Below are 5000 nucleotides of genomic sequence, written 5' to 3'. Positions count from 1 at the left end.
GAGATTGAAGGAAGGATCTCATACATGCAAAGCATGCCTATATAGCCATAAAGTTGAAAGCTTTTATGTTTCTGTAGTTTGACAAACACTATAACTCCAGTTAGGGAACTAAAGCAAATCTGCTTTGCTTAAATTTGCAGGTAATAGTGCTTGGAGATGCTGGGGATTGAACCCAGGACCTCATACATGCAAAGCATGCGCTCTACCACTGAGCTACATCCCCATATTTCAAACAACATTGCTGCTTCTTTGTTTCACAAACACTAACAACCCAGTCGCATAACACTTTAGAGCAAAGAAGCAAAATAATTTTGCTTAAACTCACATGAAAGTCATTAAACAGTTCTTGGAGATGCTGGGGATTGAACCCAGGACCTCATACATGCAAAAGCATGCGCTCGACCACTGAGCTACATTCCCATATTTCAAACAACATTGCTGCTTCTTTGATTCACAAACACTAACAATCCAGTCGCATAACACTTTAGAGCAAAGAAGCAAAATATTTTTGCTTAAACTCACATGAAAGTCATTAAGCAGTTCTTGGAGATGGTGGGGATTGAACCCAGGACCTCATACATGCAAAGCATGCGCTCTACCACTGAGCTACATCCCCATATTTCAAACAACATTCCTGCTTCTTTGTTTCACAAATACTAACAATCCATTCATGTAACAGTTTCAAGGAATGAAGAGAAATTATTTTGCTTAAACTCAAATGAAAGTCATTAAACATTTCTTGGAGATGCTGGGGATTGAACCCAGGACCTCATACATGCAAAGCATGTGCTCTACCACTGAGCTACATCCCCATACTTCAAACAACATTGCTGCTTCTTTGTTTCACAAATACTAACAATCCAGTCATGTAACAGTTTCAAGGAAAGAAGAGAAATTATTTTGCTTAAACCTACATGAAACTCATTAAACAGTGCTTGGAGATGATAGAGATTGAAGGAAGGATCTCATACATGCAAAGCATGCCTATATAGCCATTAAGTTGACACCTTTTATGTTTCTGTAGTTTGACAAACATTATAACTCCAGTTAGGGAACTAAAGCAAATCTGCTTTGCTTAAATTTGCAGGTAATAGTGCTTGGAGATGCTGGGGATTGAACCCAGGACCTCATACATGCATAAGATGCGCTCTACCACGGCGCTACATCCCCATATTTCAAACAACATTGCTGCTTCTTTGTATAACAAACACTAACAATCCAGTCATGTAACACTAGAGCAAAGAAGCAAAATTATTTTGCTTAAACTCACATGAAAGTCATCAAACGGTGCTTGGAGATGCTGGGGACTGAACCTAGGACCTCATACATGCGAAGCATGCGCTCCACCACTGAGCTACATCCCCATATTTCAAACAACATTGCTGCTTCTTTGTATAACAAACACTAACAATCCAGTCGCGTAACACTTTAGAGCAAAGAAGCAAAATTATTTTGCTTAAACTCACATGAAAGCCATTAAACAGTTCTTGGAGATGCTGGGGATTGAACCCAGGACCTCATACATGCTAAGCATGCGCTCTACCATTGAGCTTCATCCCCGTATTTCGAACAACATTGCTGCTTCTTTGTTTAACAAACACTAACAATCCAGTCGTGTAACACTAGAGCAAAGAAGCAAAATTATTTTGCTTAAACTCACATGAATTTCATCAAACGGTGCTTGGAGATGCTGGGGACTGAACCCAGGACGTCATACATGCGAAGCATGCGCTCCACCACTGAGCTACATCCCCATTTTTCAACCAACTTTGCTGCTTCTTTGTATAACAAACACTAACAATCCAGTTGTGTAACACTTTAGAGCAAAATTATTTTGCTTAAACTCACATGAAAGTCATTAAACAGTTCTTGGAGATGCTGGGGATTGAACCCAGGACCTCATACATGCAAAGCATGCGCTCGACCACTGAGCTACATCCCCATATTTCAAACAACATTGCTGCTTCTTTGTTTAACAATCACTAACAATCCAGTCGTGTAACACTAGAGCAAAAAAGCAAAATTATTTTGCTTAAACTCACATGAAGGTCATCAAACGGTGCTTGGAGATGCTGGGGACTGAACCCAGGACCTCATATATGCGAAGCATGCACTCCACCACTGAGCTACATCCCCATTTTTCAAACAACATTGCTGCTTCTTTGTATAACAAACACTAACAATCCAGTCGTGTAACACTAGAGCAAAGAAGCAATATTATTTTGCTTAAACTCACATGAAAGTCATCAAACGGTGCTTGGAGATGCAACCCAGGACCTCATACATGCAAAGCATGCACTCCACCACTGAGCTACATCCCCATTTTTCAAACAACATTGCTGCTTCTTTGTATAACAAACACTAACAATCCAGTCGTGTAACACTAGAGCAAAGAAGCAATATTATTTTGCTTAAACTCACATGAAAGTCATCAAACGGTGCTTGGAGATGCAACCCAGGACCTCATACATGCGAAGCCTGCGATAAACCACTGAGCTACATACCCATATTTAAAACAGCATTGCTGCTTCTTTGTTTAACCAACACTAACAATCCAGTCGTGTAACACTAGAGCAAAGAAGCAAAATTATTTTGCTTAAACTCACACGAAAGTCATCAAACGGTGCTTGGAGATGCTGGGGATTGAACCCAGGACCTCATACATGCATAGCATGCACTCTACCACTGAGATACATCCCCATATTCCATTAAAATTGCTGCTTCTTTATTTTACAAAGACTAACAATCCAGTCATGTAACACTTTCAAGGAAAGAAGAGAAATTATTTTGCTTAAACCTACATGAAACTCATTAAACAGTGCTTGGAGATGATAGAGATTGAAGGAAGGATCTCATACATGCAAAGCATGCCTATATAGCCATAAAGTTGACAGCTTTTATGTTTCTGTAGTTTGAAAAACACTATAACTCCAGTTAGGGAAATAAAGCAAATCTGCTTTGCTTAAATTTGCAGGTAATAGTGCTTGGAGATGCTGGGGATTGAACCCAGGAACTCATACATGCAAAGCATGCGCTCTACCACTGAGCTACATCCCCATATTTCAAACAACATTGCTGCTTCTTTGTATAACAAACACTAACAATCCAGTCGCGTAACACTTTAGAGCAAAGAAGCAAAATAATTTTGCTTAAACTCACATGAAAGTCATTAAACAGTTCTTGGAGATGCTGGGGATTGAACCCAGGACCTCATACATGTAAAGCATGTGCTCTACCACTGAGCTACATCCCCATATTCCATTAAAATTGCTGCTTCTTTATTTTACAAAGACTAACAATCCAGTCATGTAACACTTTCAAGGAAAGAAGAGAAATTATTTTGGTTAAACCTACATGAAACAGTGCTTGGAGATGATAGAGATTGAAGGAAGGATCTCATACATGCAAAGCATGCCTATATAGCCATAAAGTTGAAAGCTTTTATGTTTCTGTAGTTTGACAAACACTATAACTCCAGTTAGGGAACTAAAGCAAATCTGCTTTGCTTAAATTTGCAGGTAATAGTGCTTGGAGATGCTGGGGATTGAACCCAGGACCTCATACATGCAAAGCATGTGCTCTACCACTGAGCTACATCCCCATATTTCAAACAACATTGCTGCTTCTTTGTTTCACAAACACTAACAACCCAGTCGCATAACACTTTAGAGCAAAGAAGCAAAATAATTTTGCTTAAACTCACATGAAAGTCATTAAACAGTTCTTGGAGATGCTGGGGATTGAACCCAGGACCTCATACATGCAAAAGCATGCGCTCGACCACTGAGCTACATCCCCATATTTCAAACAACATTGCTGCTTCTTTGATTCACAAACACTAACAATCCAGTCGCATAACACTTTAGAGCAAAGAAGCAAAATATTTTTGCTTAAACTCACATGAAAGTCATTAAGCAGTTCTTGGAGATGGTGGGGATTGAACCCAAGACCTCATACATGCAAAGCATGCGCTCTACCACTGAGCTACATCCCCATATTCCATTAAAATTGCTGCTTCTTTATTTTACAAAGACTAACAATCCAGTCATGTAACACTTTCAAGGAAAGAAGAGAAATTATTTTGGTTAAACCTACATGAAACTCATGAAACTCATTAAACAGTGCTTGGAGATGATAGAGATTGAAGGAAGGATCTCATACATGCAAAGCATGCCTATATAGCCATAAAGTTGACAGCTTTTATGTTTCTGTAGTTTGACAAACACTATAACTCCAGTTAGGGAACTAAAGCAAATCTGCTTTGCTTAAATTTGCAGGTAATAGTGCTTGGAGATCCTGGGGATTGAACCCAGGACCTCATACATGCAAAGCATGCGCTCTACCACTGAGCTACATCCCCATATTTCAAACAACATTGCTGCTTCTTTGTATAACAAAACTAACAATCCAGTCGCGTAACACTTTAGAGCAAAGAAGCAAAATAATTTTGCTTAAACTCACATGAAAGTCATTAAACAGTTCTTGGAGATGCTGGGGATTGAACCCATGACCTCATACATGCGAAGCATGCGCTCTACCACTGCGCTACATCCCCATATTTCAAACAACATTGCTGCTTCTTTGTATAACAAACACTAACAATCCAGTCGCGTAACACTTTAGAGCAAAGAAGCAAAATAATTTTGCTTAAACTCACATGAAAGTCATTAAACAGTTCTTGGAGATGCTGGGGATTGAACCCAGGACCTCATACATGCAAAGCATGCGCTCTACCACTTAGCTACATCCTCATATTCCATTAAAATTGCTGCGTCTTTACTTTACAAAGACTAACAATCCAGTCATGTAACACTTTCAAGGAAAGAAGAGAAATTATTTTGCTTAAACCTTCATGAAACTCATTAAACAGTGCTTGGAGATGATAGAGATTGAAGGAAGGATCTCATACATGCAAAGCATGCCTATATAGCCATAAAGTTGACAGCTTTTATGTTTCTGTAGTTTGACAAACACTATAACTCCAGTTAGGGAACTAAAGC

At 39.2% G+C, this 5000-nt stretch overlaps 13 non-coding genes across 13 annotated transcripts; all 13 read right to left on the bottom strand.

Annotated features, from left to right (window-relative positions):
• Window positions 1–151: 151 nt before the first annotated feature.
• trnaa-ugc (transfer RNA alanine (anticodon UGC)) lies at window positions 152–223 on the bottom strand. The gene has a single exon. It is a non-coding gene; the product is annotated as a tRNA-Ala (tRNA).
• Window positions 224–544: 321 nt separating this feature from the next.
• Window positions 545–616, bottom strand: trnaa-ugc (transfer RNA alanine (anticodon UGC)). The gene has a single exon. It is a non-coding gene; the product is annotated as a tRNA-Ala (tRNA).
• A 124-nt stretch (window positions 617–740) lies between these two features.
• trnaa-ugc (transfer RNA alanine (anticodon UGC)) lies at window positions 741–812 on the bottom strand. Its single transcript has one exon. It is a non-coding gene; the product is annotated as a tRNA-Ala (tRNA).
• Window positions 813–1488: 676 nt separating this feature from the next.
• trnaa-agc (transfer RNA alanine (anticodon AGC)) lies at window positions 1489–1560 on the bottom strand. Its single transcript has one exon. It is a non-coding gene; the product is annotated as a tRNA-Ala (tRNA).
• Window positions 1561–1682: 122 nt separating this feature from the next.
• On the bottom strand, window positions 1683–1754 carry trnaa-cgc (transfer RNA alanine (anticodon CGC)). The gene has a single exon. It is a non-coding gene; the product is annotated as a tRNA-Ala (tRNA).
• A 116-nt stretch (window positions 1755–1870) lies between these two features.
• Window positions 1871–1942, bottom strand: trnaa-ugc (transfer RNA alanine (anticodon UGC)). Its single transcript has one exon. It is a non-coding gene; the product is annotated as a tRNA-Ala (tRNA).
• Window positions 1943–2985: 1043 nt separating this feature from the next.
• Window positions 2986–3057, bottom strand: trnaa-ugc (transfer RNA alanine (anticodon UGC)). The gene has a single exon. It is a non-coding gene; the product is annotated as a tRNA-Ala (tRNA).
• A 124-nt stretch (window positions 3058–3181) lies between these two features.
• On the bottom strand, window positions 3182–3253 carry trnav-uac (transfer RNA valine (anticodon UAC)). The gene has a single exon. It is a non-coding gene; the product is annotated as a tRNA-Val (tRNA).
• A 276-nt stretch (window positions 3254–3529) lies between these two features.
• trnaa-ugc (transfer RNA alanine (anticodon UGC)) lies at window positions 3530–3601 on the bottom strand. Its single transcript has one exon. It is a non-coding gene; the product is annotated as a tRNA-Ala (tRNA).
• A 321-nt stretch (window positions 3602–3922) lies between these two features.
• On the bottom strand, window positions 3923–3994 carry trnaa-ugc (transfer RNA alanine (anticodon UGC)). The gene has a single exon. It is a non-coding gene; the product is annotated as a tRNA-Ala (tRNA).
• A 294-nt stretch (window positions 3995–4288) lies between these two features.
• On the bottom strand, window positions 4289–4360 carry trnaa-ugc (transfer RNA alanine (anticodon UGC)). Its single transcript has one exon. It is a non-coding gene; the product is annotated as a tRNA-Ala (tRNA).
• Window positions 4361–4483: 123 nt separating this feature from the next.
• On the bottom strand, window positions 4484–4555 carry trnaa-cgc (transfer RNA alanine (anticodon CGC)). Its single transcript has one exon. It is a non-coding gene; the product is annotated as a tRNA-Ala (tRNA).
• Window positions 4556–4679: 124 nt separating this feature from the next.
• Window positions 4680–4751, bottom strand: trnaa-ugc (transfer RNA alanine (anticodon UGC)). Its single transcript has one exon. It is a non-coding gene; the product is annotated as a tRNA-Ala (tRNA).
• Between the last annotated feature and the right edge of the window lie 249 nt (window positions 4752–5000).

This window comes from Carassius carassius, chromosome 17 (genome assembly GCF_963082965.1).
Source record: "Carassius carassius chromosome 17, fCarCar2.1, whole genome shotgun sequence".
In the NCBI taxonomy this organism is placed as follows: Eukaryota; Metazoa; Chordata; class Actinopteri; order Cypriniformes; family Cyprinidae; genus Carassius; species Carassius carassius.
Note: the sequence above shows the minus strand (reverse complement) of the source record. Positions and strands in the feature narration are given on the sequence as shown.